This window comes from Balaenoptera physalus (assembly GCF_965194825.1).
Source record: "Balaenoptera physalus genome assembly, contig: HAP1_SCAFFOLD_1423, whole genome shotgun sequence".
NCBI lineage: Eukaryota > Metazoa > Chordata > Mammalia > Artiodactyla > Balaenopteridae > Balaenoptera > Balaenoptera physalus.
The window spans coordinates 33,086-51,583 of NW_028125373.1; the positions used below are offsets into that span (position 1 = coordinate 33,086).

The 18,498-nt window shown below is 42.7% G+C and overlaps 1 long non-coding RNA gene across 3 annotated transcripts in view; it reads right to left on the minus strand.

Annotated features, from left to right (window-relative positions):
* LOC309653895 overlaps positions 1–18,498 on the minus strand; it is a 183,202-nt gene that overhangs the window by 28,630 nt on the left and 136,074 nt on the right. Inside the window, exons 1-2 of one of the 3 annotated variants that reach the window (XR_014259599.1) lie at positions 17,466–17,518; positions 4,955–5,123 (exon numbers count right to left, since the gene is read on the minus strand). The exons of 1 other annotated variant lie outside the window; for it this stretch is intronic. This is a non-coding gene — a long non-coding RNA (uncharacterized lncRNA). Of the gene's footprint in view, positions 1–4,954; positions 5,727–17,465; positions 17,519–18,498 lie in introns of those variants that run through there. One more of the 3 variants, XR_014259600.1, reaches the window with a different exon arrangement.

The following is an 18,498-nucleotide window of genomic DNA, read 5'->3' on the forward strand; positions in this document are numbered from 1 at the left end:
TCATATAATATGTGACCTTCAAACACCAACCTCAAATGTTGGCTTTTTTCATCTAGCATGTTTTTTGAGATCCATCCAAGTACTTGCATGTATCAGTAGTTAATCCTTTTTACTGTTAAGTAGTGTTTCATAGTATTAATGTACCACGGTTTGTTTAACCATTCACTTATTCTAGAACATTTTTATTGTTTCTAGTTTGGGACTATTACAAACAAAGCTGCTAGAAACAATCATGTAGAGATATTTGCATGGACATAAAATTTAATTTCTCTGGGATGAACGTATATGATACTTTTGAACATTTTTGGAAAACCAGTGTATATAATTATGTTGTTCTGTTGCTTCTTATGTCACTGAAAGAAAAGGATGAACTTGGTGATTTGAACTCCCAGCTCAAGTGCCACATAAATGACCATGTGCCCTGAAGGAGACCACTGTCTCCTGTAGCTACAGGGCTGGAAATCAATCACAGAATCTCATCCTGCAACTGGTTGAATTACAATGCAAGTTGAACTCCCAGTTTTGAAGGGCATCTACTGTTGAATCAATGTGAGGGCATTGATTGGGAAAGAACTGGATCTTATAAGTCGGGATGGGGACCCGTGGGAAGATCCTGATGAAGCTGGGGATATTGAGCCCCTAAACTGTGATGAATCTTTTATTACCAGTGGTATTGGCCTCCCCGGCCCCAGCAGAGATGGCTTCCTCAACCCCAGTGGAAGCGGCCTCTCTACATACAGGGTATCAGCCTTTCCATCTCCTTCTGAGAGGATTAACCCTGCATTGCCTGAGGAAAGGGTCATAGCCTCCCCTGACGCAATTGTCATGTAACATAATTATTAGTCTCCTCAGGACCCACCCCTACCACCCCACCTTACTTCTGGACCTTTAACTAGACTCAAGCTCAGCAGGTCCCTAAAGGTGGGATACAATCTGTGACTCATGAGGAAGTGCATTACATTCCAAAATAATGACTTCCATTTTCTAAGTTACACAGACAAAATCTTGGGAAATGTGTGGGAATAAGTACTAAAGGTGTGGGAAAATGGAAGAAGGAATTCCTTATAAGGTTGAATGAGGCTGAATGCATGGGCTCACTAAATAGGGCTTCTGCATTTACTGTTGCAGCTTGAGGAATTAGAAAGGGCTCTAGCAGTTTTCTTGGTTGGTTGGCTGAAACACAGGCCAAAAGGTGGCCCCCCATGAGTACCCTGGAAATGCTGGACTTGCCTCAGTTTAAGCTAGAGAAGAGCTTCAGAGGCTTAGGGATAGAGGAATGTTAGAGTAGATTTGTCACTTAAAACCTGCTCCCCTGACTGGGGGGGTTCCAGAAGTTTTACCTTCCATCAATACTGTGAGGAATAAATCTATGAGAGGATCCCCAATATCCTTTGTGGACAAAGAATGTCACCTGCCATACCAGTAAACAAAGGATGTTGCAGCCACCAAGCCACCAGCCACTGCAGCCACCCCTGATAGTGCACCCTGAGGGGATTTAAGATGTAGAAAAACAGGATACTGGCCCTAGATAGTTTAGGTGCATATCAAAGGAATAATTTTATTAGGCCCAGATTCTTACATCTTCCCATACATAGAAAAGTGTTAAAATCGTTAACTTGAGACGTCTGGTTTTCCTTTAATTAGCAGGAAAGTTTTGATGTTTGATTACTTGGGGTTTTTTTTGCAAAACTCCTATATATTCTGTTTCTCTTTGGAACTGTCCCCAGAGCTATCTGAGAGGCTGTATCCCAGGCTTAAGTCCTCAGTTATGTTCCAAATGCAACATAATTTTCAACTTTTAAGTTGCGCATTTTTTTTCAGTTGACACCTTGAATACTCTATGGTTGCTTTCTCTGTAGATCAGACCTCACAGTGGGAAATGCAGTCACTGCATTGGGAAACCTAAATGCAAAGAGGGTAATTGAATCCTGAGGTGGTAGGGGCCAAGTGACAATATTCAACCACTGAAGGCAAAGTGGACATGGTTACCTTAATGTACAGCAGAGTCAAAGCAGCAATCAGAACAGTCTGACTCATGCTGACTTATGGTGTTGATTAATTGATCATGGTGTTCCTAGAAGTGAAATAGATAGGAAGTCTACTAAATTTGTACTTCTCTGTAGAAGCAGAAAAGTTCTAGGTCAAGTGAATAAAAGTCGAACCTAAATCATAAAAACAGAGAGTCACATCCCTTCAATACATTCCTAGACATGAGCCAGTTTATGGATCCCGAACCCCTGGAATGAAGGAGAGGCTGGGCCCCACTGAGGAAGGACCCCAGTGCACTCTGAAAGTTTATACTGTCAATTCTTGCCCCAGCCTTCCCCAGAATGATGTTTGGCATTTTACCAGAGTAACTGTGCATTGGGGAAAAGGAAATTATTAGACCTTTTGGGGAACAACTGACTCTGGCTTTGAAATGATACTAATTCCAAGAGACCTAAAACATTGCAGGGGCCCAAAAGTCAGAGTAGAGGTTATGGAAGTCAAGCGACTAATGGAGTTTTAGCTCAGTTCTGTCTCACCATGGGCCCAATGGTTCTCCAAACCAATCATATGGTTATTTCTCCAGTTCTGGAATGTATACTTGGTATAGACATATTTAGCAGCTGGCAGATTCTCCACATTTGTTCCCTGACCTGTGGAGGGAGGGTTATTATGATGGGAAAGACGAAGTAAAAGCCAGGAGAACTGCCTCTACCTAGGAAAACAATAAATAAAATTTAATACCACATTCATGGAGGGACTGCAGAGTTTACGGCCAGCATCAAGGACTTGAAGGAGGCAGGGGTGGTGATTCCTACAACATCCTATCTGGCCTGTGCAGAAGAGAGATGGATCTTGAGAATGACAGTAGATTATCATAATCTTAACCAGGTGGTGACTCCAATTGTAGCTGTTGTTGCAGATGTGGTTTCATTGCTTGAGAAAGTTAACACTCACCCTGGTAAATGGTATGTAAGTATATGTATTTGGTCTGGAAAATGCCTTTTTATCCATCCCTGTCCATTAGGCCCACCAGAAGCAGATTGCTTTCAGCTGGCAAGGCCAGTAATACACCTTCACTGTCCTACCTCAGGAGTATATCAACTTTCCAGACTGATGCCATCATTTAGTTTGCTAGAAAATACACCTGACTCTCCCTTCCATAAGATATCACACTGGTCTATTACATTGCTGACACTATGCTGGTTGGATCTAGTGAACAAGCAGTAGCAACTACTCTAGATTTGTTGGTAAGGTATTTATGTGTCAGAGGACAGAAAATAGATAAGACAAAATGCCATGGCCTCCTACATCAGTGAGATTTCTAGGGGCCCAGTGGTATGAGCCATGTCAAGATATCCCTTCTAAGGTGAAGGATAAGTTGTCGTCTCTGACACCTCCTACAACCAAAGCACAGGCACAGCTCTTAGTGATTTCTTTGGGTTTTGGAGGCAACATATTCCTCATCTGGATGTGTTACTCCAGACTTTTTAATGAAGTGACTCCAAAAGCTGCTAGTTTAGGATGGAACCCAGAACAAGAGAAGGCTGTGTAACAGGTCCAGGCTGCAGTGCAAGCTGCTTTGCCACTTGGGCCATAAGATCCAGAAGACACAATGGTGTTGACATGTCTGTGGCAAATAAGGATGCTGTCTGGAGCCTTTTGAAGGCCCTCATAGGTGAATCAAAGCATAGGCCTTAAGAACTGTGGAGCAAGGCCCTCCCATCATTTTGGTAACTAGTCTCCTTTTGAGGAACAAGAGGTCTGCTACTGAACTTTGTAGAGACTGAACACTTCACCTTGGGCCATCAAGTTACCATGTGACCTGAGCTGCCCATCATGAACTAAGTGGTATCTTAACCACCAAGCCATAACAGAGGACATGCACAGCAGCACTCCATCGTCAAATGGATATGGTATATATGTGATCAGGCCAGAGCAGGTCTTGAAGGCACAAGTAAGTTCCATGAAGAAGTAGCTCAAAGGCCCACAGTCCTCACTTCTGCTACACTACCTTTTCTCTCCCAGCCTGCACCTATGACGTCAAGGGGACTTCGCTACTATTAATTGACGGAGGGAGACTCAGGCAGGCCTGGTTTACAAATGGTTCTGCACAATATGCAGGCACTACCCAAAAGTGGATAGCTACTGCCCTCAGCCCCTCTCTGAGACATCTCTGAAGGACAGTGGTGAAGAGAAATCCTCCCAGTGGGCAGAACTTGAGGCCATGCACCTGGCTGAGGGAGAAACACTTGGAAGGAGAAATGGTCAGACACGCTGGGTGGTCAGGAATTGAAAAAAGCATGACTGGAAAGTTGGTCATAAAGAAAATTGGGGAAGAGGTATGTGAACAGATTTCTCTGAATAGTTGAAAAACATGAAGATATTTGTGTCTCATGTGAATGCTCATCATCAAAGGGTGATCTCAGCAGAGGAGGATTTTAATTATCAAGTAGATAGGATGCCCTGTTCTGTGGAGACCAGTCAGCCTCTTTCCCCAGCCACCCCTGTCATTGCCCAATGGGCTCATCAACAAAGTGGCCATGGTGACAGGGACGCAGGTTACGCATGGGCTCAGCAATATCGACTTCCACTCATCAAGGCTGACCTGGCTACAGCCACTACTGAATTCCCAATCAAAAAGAATCAACCAGCAGCAGAGACCAACAGTGGGCCCTCAATATGGTGTTATTCCCCGGGTGATCAGCCAGCTAGTCAGTGGCAGACTGATGACACTGGACAGCTTTCATTGTGCAAGGGGCAGTATTTTGTTCTTATTGGAATAGACATTTGCTCTGGGTACAGATTTGCCTTTCCTGCATACGTCACTTCTGCCTAACTACCATCCATGATCTTACAGAATGACTTATCATTGTCATGGGATTCTGCAAGCATTGCTCAAGATCAAGGAATACATTTCACAGCAGATGAAGTGAGGCAATGGGCCCTTGGAATTCACTAGTCTTACCTGAAGCAGCAGGCTTGATAGAATGGTGGAATGGCCTTCTGAAGACTCAGTTACAGGGCTGGCTATGTGACAATACCTCTGCTTGTCCCAGGGCAAGGTTCTCCAGAGGGTTGTATATGCTCTGAATTGGAGTCCAATATATGGTCCTCTTTCTTCCATAGACAGGATTCTCGGGTCCAGGAATTTTAAGAGACAAAAATGAGAATAGTTATTTTCAACTCTTCAGTATTATCCCTAGTGACCCACTATCAAATTTTTGCTTTTTGTTCCTGTGACCTTATGCTCTGCTGGTCTTAGTTCCAAAGGGGAAAATGCTTCTACCAGGAGACACAGCAATGATTCCAAAGAACTGGGAGTTAAGACTAACACCCAGCTACCTTGGGCTCCTCATGCCTCTGAATCAACAGACAAAGAAGGAAAGGAAAGTGTTTGTTGCTACAAGGATACTACTTGCGGACTACTCTTCCACACGGAAGTAAGGAAAAGTGTATCTGGATATAGTAGATCGCTTAAGGCATCCCTTAGTATTACCATGTTCTTTGATTAAGCTCAGTGGAAAACTACAACAACCCAGTCTAGGCAGGGCTACTAATGACCCAGACTATTCAAGAAGGAAGGATTCGGTCACCCACCAGGGAAGAACCACGATCTGCTGAGGTGCTTGCTGAAGATAGAAAGAATACAGAATGGGTATAAGAAAGTAGTTACAAAGACCAGCTATAACTGACCACTTACAGAAACGAGGACTGTAATTGTCATGAGTACACCATTTTTTTTTTTTGCTGTGAATATATTTGTGTTAAGTGTGTATTTGTTTTTTCTCTCTCATATTCCCTTATTATGTAACATGAGTTGTATTGATTTTATATCATAATATGTAAGTACTCTTAATTTTACATTATAGTACTTTAAGTTATATCACAAGGATTTACCTCCTCTTCTGGGGATAGGGTTAGTGTATTTTGATTGGACTCAGAATTGTTGTATCATATTAAGTGGAATTAAGACCTTGTTATTGTCTTATTTGGGGATTAAGTAAGATTTGAGGAGATGCATATGGGTGTCATGTTGACACAGGGTCGACTTGTGATGATAAGTTTCATTTGTCAACTTAACTGGCTATGGGGGACCCAGATTAAAAATTATTTCTGGGTATATTTTGTGAGGGAATTTCCAGGTGAAATTAGCATTGAAATTGGTGGACTCAGTAAAGTTGATTGCCCCCCCCCAATGTGGGTGGACATCATCCAGTCTGTTGAGGGCTTGAATAGAACAAGAGCTGGGGGAAGGAAGAATTTGCCCCTTTTTCCTGCCTCATGGTGTGAGGTGAGATATTTCATCTTCTCCTGACCTCAGACTGGAATTTATATCACCACCTCCCCTGGTTCTCAGGCCATTGGACTAGGATTGAATTATATCACTAGCTTTCTGGGGCCTCCAGCTTACAGATGGCAGACTGTGGGATTTCTCAGCTTCCATTATCATAAGAGCTAATTCCCTGTTACAAACACATGCATGTATTCTATAGGTTCTGCTTCTTTGGAGAATTCTGACTAATACAACATGTATCCACCACTGTAATATCACACAGAATACTTTTACTGACCTAAGAATCCCCTGTGTTCCACCTATTCAACCTCCTCTTCCCTTCCTCCTCCCAAACCCCCAACAACCACTGATCTTTTTACGGTCTCCATAGCTTTGCCTTCTAAAATATCATATAGTTAAGAATTATACAGTACGTAGCCTTTTCAGATTGGTTTATTTCACCTAGTAATATGCATTTAAGTTCCTCCATGTCTTTTCATGGGTAGTTTATTTCCTTTTGTTGCTGAATAATATTCCATTGTATGAATGTGGAACAGGTTTTTGTTTGTTTGTTTTTTTGTTTTTAATCCATCCATCTATGGAAGGGCACCTTGGTTGCCTCTAATTTTTGGCAATTATGAATAAAGCTGCCACAATCATTCATGTGCAGGCTTTTGTATGGACGTAAATTTTCAGCTCTTTGGGGTATATACCAAAGAGCTTGATTGCTGCATTTTATGGTAAATGTATATTTACTCTTTTATTAAACTGCCAAACTGTCTTCCAAAGAGTCTGTACCATTTTGCATTCCCTACAGCAATCATGAGAGTTCCTACTGCTCTGCAGCCTCACCAGCATTTGGTGTTGTCAGTGTTCTGAATTTTTGTCCTCTTCATAGCTGCATAGTGGTTTCTCATTGCTGTTTTAATTTGCAGTTCTCCAAACACATAAGGTGTTGAGCATCTTGTCATATGCCTATTTGATATTTTATATCTTCTTTACTGAGGTGTCAGTTTAGATTTTTTGTCCACTTTTAATCAGGTTGTCCTCTTTTTTTAGTGGTAAGCAGTAAGTGTTCTTTGTATATTTTCATACCAATCCTTTATCTGATTTGTCTTTTACAAATTTTTTCTCCCCATGTATGACTTAACTTCCCATTCTCTTGATATTCATATCTTTTTAAAGTTTTTTTTCTTTTCTTTGTGTGTTTATTTTGAATAATGTATATTGCTTTTTGTTCAGTTAACTAATTCTTTTCTGCAATGTCTAATCTACTGTTAATCCTATCCAATGTACTTTTAATCTCAGCTATTTTAGTTTTAATCTCTAAAACTTTGATTTGCTTTTTAAAAAATACCTTCCTTTACATGTCCAATCCCTCCTGTAGCTTCTTGAAAATATGAAATATAATTATAATATCTACTTTAGTTTTGTTGTCTACTAATGCTTTAATTTTTCTATTTCTGGGTCAGTTTTAATTAGGTTTTTTCCCCTTCATTGTGGTTCTATATTCCTGCTTCTTGATATACCTGGTAATTTTTTTATTGGATGACAGTCACTGTAGATTTTCTTTTTCTGGTGCTAAATATTTTAGTATTTCTGTACATATTCTTGAACTTTGTTCTGGGATGCAGTTAAATTACTTAAAAATAATTTTATCCTTCTGAGTCTTGCTTTTAAGCTTCTTAGGTGGAACCCAAGTAATGTTTAGACCATGTTAAGTTTTTCCCCACATTTCAGGATTGAAAACTATTCTGAATACTCATGTATTAAACAGTTTTCCATTCTAGCTGGGAAGACCAGGCTTTCTTTTTTTTTTTCCCTTTGTGAGTGTTAAGAACTTGTTCCTTCTGATACATCCAGGTGGTTCTTTCCCTGCCATGAGTAGTGTTCTTACATGCATATGCCCAGCTGTACTCATAGGCCTCTGTAACCTAGTTTCCATTCACCTATCCTGCTTCTCATCCCTTCATTCACTCTTCCACATTCACAGTGGGGCTTGTTTAATTTCTAGAACAAGCCTGGCTCTTTGCACACAATTTTTATTGCTTCTGCTTAGAATGTGCTTCCTCAGCCTGGCTTGACTGGCTCCAAAATGGCATTCAACTCTGAACAGGAATATCACCTTTTCTTATGCAAGTAAGGTTCCCCAATTTTCTCTCAAACACTGTTTCTTGCCTTCAAATCATTTTGAGATTCAAAAAAACTTGTTCATGTGTTTTTTAAAATTTTGCTTTCCCAGGCTATCTTACCCAGGAGTTGATAACTACATGGGGACAGAAACTCTAGAAAAGAGATAATTTAATGATGAGCTTTCTTTATTCGTCATATTTTATACTGTTAGAAGAATGAGGCTATCAACTGAATTCTGTCCCCCCAAAATTCATATATTCAAGCTCTAACAAAGTGATGGTATTTGGAGATGAGGCCTTTGGCAGATAATTAGATTAAATGATGTCATGAGGATTAGGCTCTATTAGTGCCCCTGTAAGAGGAAACCAGAGAGTTTTTTCTGTCTCTCTCCACCATGTGAGGACACAGTGAAAAGACAGTTGTCTGCAAGCCAGGAAGAGAGCCCTCACCAGGCACTGAATTGGCCAGCACCATGATCTTAGACTTCCAAGCCTCTAGAACTGTGAGTTGTTAAAGTCACCAAGCCTATAGTATTATGTTATGGCAGCTTGAGTTATAAGAGTACTAAATGGAAGAGACATGGAGGAACCCTAAACACATATTGCTAAATGAAAGAGGCCAAACTGAAATGGATACATACTGTATGATTTCAGCTATATGACATCCTGGAAAAGGTAGGGCACTGAAACTATTCTGTATGATACTGTAATGGTCAACGCTTGTCATACATTCGTCAAAACCCATAGGATATGCAACAGAGTAAACTGTAATGTAAACTATGGATATTAGTTAAGAGTAATGTATGAACTTTGGCTCATCAATTGTAAAAAATTTCCCACACTAATGCAAGACGTTACTAATAGGGGAAACTTTGGTTTGGGGAATAGATGTGAGGGGGTGTATGGGAACTCTATACTCTGCTCAAATTCTCTTTAAACTTAAAACTACTCTAAATATAGTCTACCAATTTATTTAAACAAAATAAATCTAAGTTGCCTCATCATATTGTGAGGTTATTACCATCTTACAGTTTTTCTATTTGATCGACTTCTTTAATGTTCATTTCTATCTTCTTTTATCCTTGTAAAACTTATATCAAATGTTTTGTACTATTTCACCTCCCAGACTATTATCTTTTTAGTTATATGTCTTTCACAAACTTTCATTGGAAACTACATGAGATATCCTTGACTTATTACACTCTATGCCCATTACTATTTTCACCACCTCCCTAGTAATGCTTGAACCTTGGCTATGACCCATTGTCACCTCTGGACAAATAGTTTCTGCTCTATTTTCTGTCTTCTGTCCTTCTGGGCCACTTCTATCTACCATCATTACCCAAAGAACTGACTTTATAGATTCTACATGCCAGTGTGTAAGACTTGCAGTGTTTTAAGAAGTATCCCAACTTCATGATGATGATTTGGGGTCATTACCAAAGCACTCGGGATCATACATACTGTCTTAAGGTAGTTTTATAGGACAACGCACATTGGTATTTTCCTCCTATTAACAGAGTAGGAAACTGTGGGTTGATCTGCAGCTATTTTGATTAAGAAAGCAGGATATGAACTCTGCTTCTTTGCTGGGGTACTTGGCACTGCTCCTTCTCTTGCTGGGACATATTTTGCGCCTTTATAGCCTGACATCTAGGCGTCCTGACCAAACTAATGTTTGGCTTTATTGGATATGTTGAGCAGTCTGATTGATATTCTGGTACATACAGGGTACTTGGTCATAGTTGCTCACCTCTGAACCTCAGCTTCATCACCTGCAAAGTGCAACTAATAGCACATCCGCTTTGTGGGGTTTTTATGGATTTGGCAAGCGTCATAGTGCCTGGCACGTGCTAGAGACTCAGGTGATGCAGTAATTACCCAAAGTTGCATTTTCAGTGGATCCTTCCCACCTGGAGAAGGTGACTCACGGCCTTGGGGGAGGAAGAGCAGGACAAACAGCAAGGGCAGCAAGGGCCAAGGCAAGGAGGTGAGAACTGACATGCAGGGGGGCCTCATGCTGGTATCACCAGAGGGCCCAGAGTGAGCCAGGATGTGGGGAGAGACTGGCCGGTCAGTAAGACCAGGCCAAGAAGGGCCGTGTGAAGGGGCTTAGCTTTTATCTTGTGGTAGAGGCCATCCAAAGGAGAAAGTGGAAGATGGGTAGGTAGAGACTTCTCCCTTAGGAATTGTCCTCGGGGTCTGTTTATCTCCTGGCAGGGTCCGTTCAATGAGTTGGCCCCTCCAGCACATTCTAGAGAGGACTGGCCATGTCTGACCCTCTGGAGATACAGCCCTGACCTCCTGGCCACCTTACTGAGGAGAGGGCTCACGGGGGAATCAGCCTCACTCTGCATCTGTCCACCAGTCCTGCACCCTGAACTCCAGGACCACTCACTTGCAAGAGACACATCCAGCTGCCAGAGGAAGTGACATTTCCTGACTCATCTGGCTAAGAATGAGCAGAGTATTGCTGACCATTCCAGGGGAGTAGCTGCCACAGAAGATCAGGATGGGTACAAGCCATAGAAGGTCAGAAGGAACAAAGGTCAGTCCACGTGGGAGTTCACATGGGCGCCTCACAGTCACCAACATGCCCTCGAGTTTCCCTTCCAGCCCAACACACACTCCACCTGCCCACAGTCGCCTGTGCCACCATCACACAGCCCCACAGAGCTCCAAACATCCTCAAACACACAAACTCCCTACCTATAAGCAGATGCCTGTGTGCCCAGAACCCTCCTGCTCCAGTATACATGCACTACAAACCCTAATAAAATCACAGCCACAGTCTTGAATACAAAAACACACCCCCAACGGCCCCCGATAATCAAACACCGAAATCCTCACATCCCACAAAAATCCACCCAACCCCATATAACCCCCCAATGCAAACACACAAACCCTTCAACAATAGCCAAATACATTCAAACCAAACTCACATACTTCTTAATATAAGACACAACCCCCCAAATCCAAATATAACACATACAGTCCCCCCACAGCTGTGAACATCCACGTATGTACAATGCCTCAGAAGCTGAGACAAACACAAAATACCATCAGAGAGACACAATGTTTCCAACTTTCTCCTAAATACTCCCCCCAGAACACATGATGAACTCACACCCCCAATACAAACATACACCCATCTCCCTCTTGAGATACCATAAACAGCCTCTGTCACATCCCCTGATTATACACACACAGCTAACAACCCCAATTTACACTGACATCCCCAGTCTCTGCAAATTCCTCCACACCAAAAATACACTCCCTAAACTCTTACCCTACAGGATAAGCATATGTATACACCCCTATACTCTGAATACACACAGATCCAACACACAAAGCATTAAAATGCATACTCCTACCTCTTCTCAAATGCCTGCACACTGAGCCTCAAAACACCCAGAACCAGCCCCACCACCCAGCCGCACCATGCTACACCAACCGTACACTCATAAAGGCACTCAGGCCCCTCATCTCTCCCCAGATCACACATACACAGTCTCTACACAGCTTTACTATTACCCCAAACCGTCCTATACCCCAAACATACATCCATGAGTTCCCCACACAGCCCTAACCCGTGACAGAGGCAGCTCTACCAGGGGCATCATGGCACCCCGAGCGGGCAAATGCCGCTGAGGTAAGTGCCTCCTATGTTGCTGCAATTCTTGCTGCTGTTGCAAATCATCCCTTGACCCCACCGAGGCTGACTGGGACACCCTAAACGGGAAGTGGCAGCATATGAGTCAGGGAAGAGGAAAACTCCCTTCCAGGTATTCCCTGTCACCATCCGAATAAAGTCATATTCCTTGCCTCAACACCTCATCTCCCATTTATTGGCCTGTCGTGCGGCAAGCACAGCAAGCTTGGACTTGGTAACATCTTTACGCAGGACACGGTGTCACAAAATGGGACATTGTTTTGTTTGTTTTGTTTTTGTGTTTTGTGTTTGTTTTTGTTTTGGGCTGCGCCACGTGGCTTGTGGGATCTTAGTTCCTCGACCAGAGATCGAACCCGCACTCCCTGCAGTGGAAGCTCGGAGTCCTAAGCAATGGCCTACCAGGGAATTCCCATGGGACACTGTTACCTTGCAGTCATGGTCCTCACCTTTGTGAGACAGAGGTAGTAGTGCAGCAGGATGGAGAACGTTGTAAAGTTTAAGATAAAGATTAGGTGGTGAAAGCAGGATTTCACAGGAAGTGAATCTAGTGACACTTGCAGTGAAACGTTGCCAATTCAGAGTTAAGAAGACTGTGGACAATGTATGGAGTTTGCAAATAAACTTCATTTTCTAGAGTCAAATCTGCCAAGGCTTCCACTAAATTTGCACTTGTGGCTATAACCTTAAGACAACTGAGATAGGCATAAGCAACTGACTCAAGTTGCATGCTATAATAGGCAAAAGGCCTATGTTTACTACCATGCTCACATAGTTCCGCGGGGCCTGATTATGCCATTCATGCACAAATCAAGTAAAAGGTTTTGAATAACCTAAAGTTAATCTATTAGGTAGAGATCTCTTTGCTAACTTAAAAGGGCTAATATATTTTGCCTCCAGTGGAGATCTCACCTTAAAGTTTCCGAATCAACCTGAACCTGATCATTTGGGTAACCCTAAGGCAGGCAGCTCTTGCAGTACTTGTTTTAGCCTTGTAAAAGCCTGCTTATGTTTATCTTCCCAAGCAAAGGATTCAGGGACGAAATCTTTAATAAGTTCATAGAGTGGAAGAGGTAACAGAGAAAAATTTGGAACCCAGAGCTTGCAATAACCAGCTAAACCTAGAAATCCACAATGCTAGCACTTAGTTGTGAGTCTAGGAAGTTCCTGTATCAGCCTAATTCTCTCTGCAGATAGCTGAATTCCTTCAGTGCTTAGATTATGTCCTAGGTAATGAACAGTGTCTAGAGATAACTGTAATTTTTCCTTTGTGATCTTTCTCAGCTAACTGTTGCAGCAAATAAATGGAATCTTTTATGCATGCCTAATGGAATCTTTACAGTAGCTGAGTACAGCAGGAGGTTATCTCCATATGGTAAAAAGGTGGATTTCTCAGGGAACTAGAGGGTACTTAAATCTTGGTGAGGTACTTGGGAGAAAAAAGAAGGGGTCCCAGTGAACCCTTGAGGCATAAAAGTGCAGGTATATTGTTGATTGTTCCAAGTAAAGGCATATAGATATTGGCTGTTGGGTCTCCGGGAAGCTGAAGAAAGGTGAACAAAGGTCTCCAACAGTACACCATTCCAAGTCAGTTGAAACTTGTGACAGAAGGGTGGCTAGGTTTGGAACAACAGGAAAACAGGGAATAACTATTTTTATTAACAGCTCCCAAGTCCTGGACAAATCGCCATCCTGCCAGGTTTCCAACCAGGCAAGATTGGCATGCTGCAGGGACGAGTACAGGAATGACTACCTCCCGGGAAATTAAGTCTTCTACAATAGGTGTGAGACCTTGTATGACCGCAGGCTTTAATAGTTGTTGAGGAAACCTAGGGAGAGGTTTAGCTACATCTATCTGAATCTTTATAGGTTTGCATTTTTTTTATTCTTCTGATGTTAACACTGTCAGAAGTAGCCCCCAAATTTGCAGGCATCTCCATCAAATTAGAGAACTTGTGCTGAACTTCCTCTTTTATGTCCAGGACAGATTGTAAGGAACATAAATAATCAGGTTCAAGTTGATCAGGAAATTTTAAGGTGAGATCTCCACTGGAGGCAAAATGTACTGGCCCTTTTAAGTTAGAAAAGAGATCTCTACCGAATAGATTAACTGGGGCTATATTGCATAGCAAAAAGGAATCTTGGTTGAGATAAAAATTCTCTCTGAACTTTCTTAGGTACTCCCACTATGGAAACATCCTCTTGACTCAGAGGGACCTGTTGTTCTTTGAGGGTGGGATTTAGAGTAGAAAGCACAGCTCTGGTTAGGGCTAGGGCTAGGGTGTTAAAGGGTTAGGTAATTATGTTTACAGTTAGGGTTAGGGTTTAATGCAGATTTCAAAGTAAAATATGAGAGTGGGGTTTACAGTAGAAAGCATAGCTCCAGTATCAACTAAAATTTGGCAGTTTTTCATCAATTTTCATTCTATTTTCCTCTGGGCTGTTTAAGGTAATTGCTGGTAATAGTTTACCAGAGAACCTCTGGAGTTCTGCCAACTAGGGGAGAGGGTCATGGTGGGGGGCCCTCCCTTTGAGACAGATATGAGAGCATTTGTGAAGAGTTTGCATAGGACCTTTGAGGACACCTTTTTTTCTAGTGTCCTCACTGATTACAAATGAAACATCAACTTTGGGTCATCGAATTGATCATGAACCCCTAGGAGGTTGTAATGGGGGAGGCCTAGGTGTTATTTTGTGTCTCTTGCCTTAGAGCTGTTGTAACTGTAAGGCTATGAGCTTGGTGGATTTCTGTTTGTGATCTTGCTCCAAGGTCCTTTCAAAACGCTCAGCTACAGTCAGGAGTTCAGTCAGGCCTACAGCCTCCCAGCCTATTTTCTGCCCTTTTATCAATCCACTAATCTCAGAAGATAATCCATTTACAAAGAGGGCAATTAAAGTAGGCTGAGTGGCCTTTTCATTGCTTGCAACCCCAAATGCTGTAAAAAGAGAGCCTACAAACTGGCTCTAAAGTCTTCCACAGATTCACCCCTCTTTTGTTTGTATGAGTGAATAACAGGCCAATCATTATTAGGCCAATTAATAATAGACCAAGTGTGAGCAGGGAAGATTTTAGGAATAGCTTATAAAAGGTTAGTTGTTATTCTGCAAGCCTTTTTAGGTTGAGGATCTTGAATATCATCCTAGGGATTATGTCATTTTGCTTCCCGCGTCCATTCTGGGGCTTCCCCCAGTCCTACCAACATGTGTACAAGCGGATAAAGATCTAGCAGTTTGGGGACATAGGCCGTGACAGTGACTCTAAATTCTTCAAAAAATGTTGGGAGTTCCTCCCTAGGTTTAGAGAATTCTTTGACTATAGCTCTCAGTTCAGTCTTTGACCAAGGGGTAAAGGACACCTGAGGGGGCTCACCTGCAACCTCAGGTAGTTTTACTTTACATGGCAATCGTTAAATATTCTCTTGGGAATATAAAAGTATTTCAGACAGAAAATGAGTAAAACAAGAGTACTCAGGTGAAAAAGGAAAGGGGGGGACAGTAGGAGTTCAATCTGCAGTCACATCCGTCCTATGGTCTTTTGTTTCAGGTACCTTTTGTCTCTTTAATTTTTCATTAGCTTTCTGTTCCAACATAGCTCTAAACGAAGCTATGTTGGAATCTTGAAACCTTCTGTAAACTTTTACATACCAATTAAAGCAGGCATCTCATTCTCCCTGTCCAATTTGGGAACCCTTGCTCTCCAGAGTTTTCCTCAAATGAACAATCTTGTCTAACTGGAACATTCCCCACAATGACCATTTAATTCTAGATCAATATTAGTATAACTTTGCCATCTTTCTAAATATCTACTGCCTCCAGGACCATAGTTCTCAAATATAAAATAAGCAGGTGTGCCAGAAGCTGGCATTCTCAACTCTTTGGTGATAAAGGATCTCATTTCCTTAGCTAGCCTTTGTCAACCCAAAAGAACACACAAAAGAACTGCGCCTTAATATATCAGCAGTAACAAAGAGATGTCACTATGTCCTGGCCAAAAGAAGGCCTGGTATGCACCACCACCAATTCCCAGGGATCCCTGGACTGAGGAAAAAGATCCAACCAGCAAATCCCAAGGAATGGGGACTGCAAACTGATGCCAAACAAAATGGAGAACTATAGCCGCCACCAACAGTTCCAAGCATGGAAACTGAGGGCTGATTCCAAACAGATGGGCAAGTGCAGACTACACTGCCAGCAGTGCCAAATGTGGAATCCAGGGAACAAAATTAGGGGCTAGGGTTTCCCACTCAAAAATATACTGGCAATAACCAAGAGATGTTACTGTGCCCTGGGAATTTCCATCTGAAAGGCTAGGGGTTTGGCCTCAGGGAGAATCCTCTACCAGACAAACTGACCTGCCCTGTAAAGGAAAGCCAATTTGATGGCGAGCACAAACTCAATCAAAGAGAATGGAGCTCAAACCAAGAGGAGCTTACCAACAACCTTCAGGAATGGCAAGAAAGACAGTGAACTCAAAGGAGTTGTGGGCACCACACCTGTTTCTCCTTGTCCCAAATGTTATCAGAAATTTGCTTCAGATCCCATCACTGCCACCAATATATTTATCTTTTTCTTTTTAAAAAGATAAGCACTTAATCATAAAATCATCCTGTTAGCAAGAGGAATCATGAGAGTGGATTTTAGAAAAGTGCACATACCTATTTTTATACAGAACATTTCTGGAGGGATACATATTAAACTGTTAGTGGCCACCTCTGAATGCCAACAATGTATTAAAAAACAAAATTTAACTGAGTAAATGTGAAGATTTACTTTGAAGTTTGAATAAATTGGCTTTATTAAACGATTCATGAATCAGGCAGCATCTCATCTGATAGAAAGGGAGATACTCCAACGGGTTACACAACATGGAAGGCTTTTTGTTTTTTGGCCACGCCACATGGCATGTGGAAATCTTAGTTCCCAGACCAGGGATTGAACCCATGCCCCGTGCATTGGAAGAGCAGAGTCTTAGCCCCTGGACCACCAGGAAAGTCCCAGAAGGATTTTAAAGTAAAGAGGGTGGGACAAGGAAAGAAAGTCATCATCAAGGGAAAAAATGAAAGTTCACTGGAGGAAAGTGAAACTTCAGGTGACAATGGCTTCTCATTGGCTAAACTGCGGAATTTTCTATTAGCTATTTCTATTTTCTATTTCTTGTTGCTGGCCAGGAAGGAAGTCTTCCCTCCTCCAGCTGGGGTAGTAAGTGGTTGCACTTCCTGTTTGGGGTCATTGAATGACCTCTTCCTGTTGGGGTCATGGATGATGAGTGACACGGCATGAGAGCTCCCTCTACGGGCCTTCCAGACTCCAATTCTAGTTGAGGTTTCCTTTTGTTAACATTCACAGCATGTTTTATTGGCAGGAGGATTCCCAATGAGGGAGAAAAGGCCACAAGACTCACCATAAAGAAGGCTCAGAAATTCCTGGGTGGGTCCAAAGGAGGCACAAGGTGGCTGTGGGGTCAGCTGGTGGCCACAATGATCACGTGTTTCCATCTGATGGGTTTGCAGCTCGATGTAGAATAGTGAATAAAAGGGTCAGTTCATCCTATCAGAGAAACATGAAACTGAGATAAGCTTCCCACTGCTAGAAGCATCATGAGCCTTCAGAAAAGAACAGAGAACATGGCTAAAGGGTTTGGGAACATCAGAGCCATATCTCCTCAGAGTGGGACTCCCCAGGCTCTCCAGGTCTCAGTCCCCAACTCTCCCTCAGGGACAAAGCCTCCCCACCCCTGTCCTAGTCAGCTCACTGATCCCTAGAGGTCCTGCCTATCCCTGAGGACTTAGGTTTCCATGGAGACAGGTTGGTTGAGACCTAGTGATACAGTTGACCAGCCTGATATGCAACAGTTCCCACCACCCTGGGGCAGTTGGGCTCAGGGACACGTGGCTCTGGACCCCATGTGGAGGGTGTCCTTGCACGTCAGCTGTGCCCCAGAAGAGCCAGTAACGCCTGTAGCTGTCCAACTGATTCTCAGGGTATTTTCCTGGGAGAGCCCTTGGTCATCTGACCTCCTATCCAGGAAGCCCCGTGACTTTCTGACTGCTGCCTGTCACGCCAACAACACACCTGTGAAGGTTCTGCTCTGCATGGCCATCTGTCCACCAGGACCCCCCTTCTAGGGACCCAGATGCTAGGACCACACAAATGTTGAAGGAGTGTCCACCTGCCTAAGGTACAGACACCCCTGTATCCATCTGCATGATTTCTACTGGGAATCAACAACATTTATGGGGATTCTTTGGCCCTAAAGAACAGACCAACCTGATAGGAGCAATGCAATGATTCATGATTACCAGGGTCAATGCACATATACAGGGGCCCATAGCCCCAGATGCCCCACTCACAATTCACATGGGTGTCCCATACGTACCCACCGATGCCCAAATATTCTTGCTTCATACATACATACATCCAAACACGCACATCAG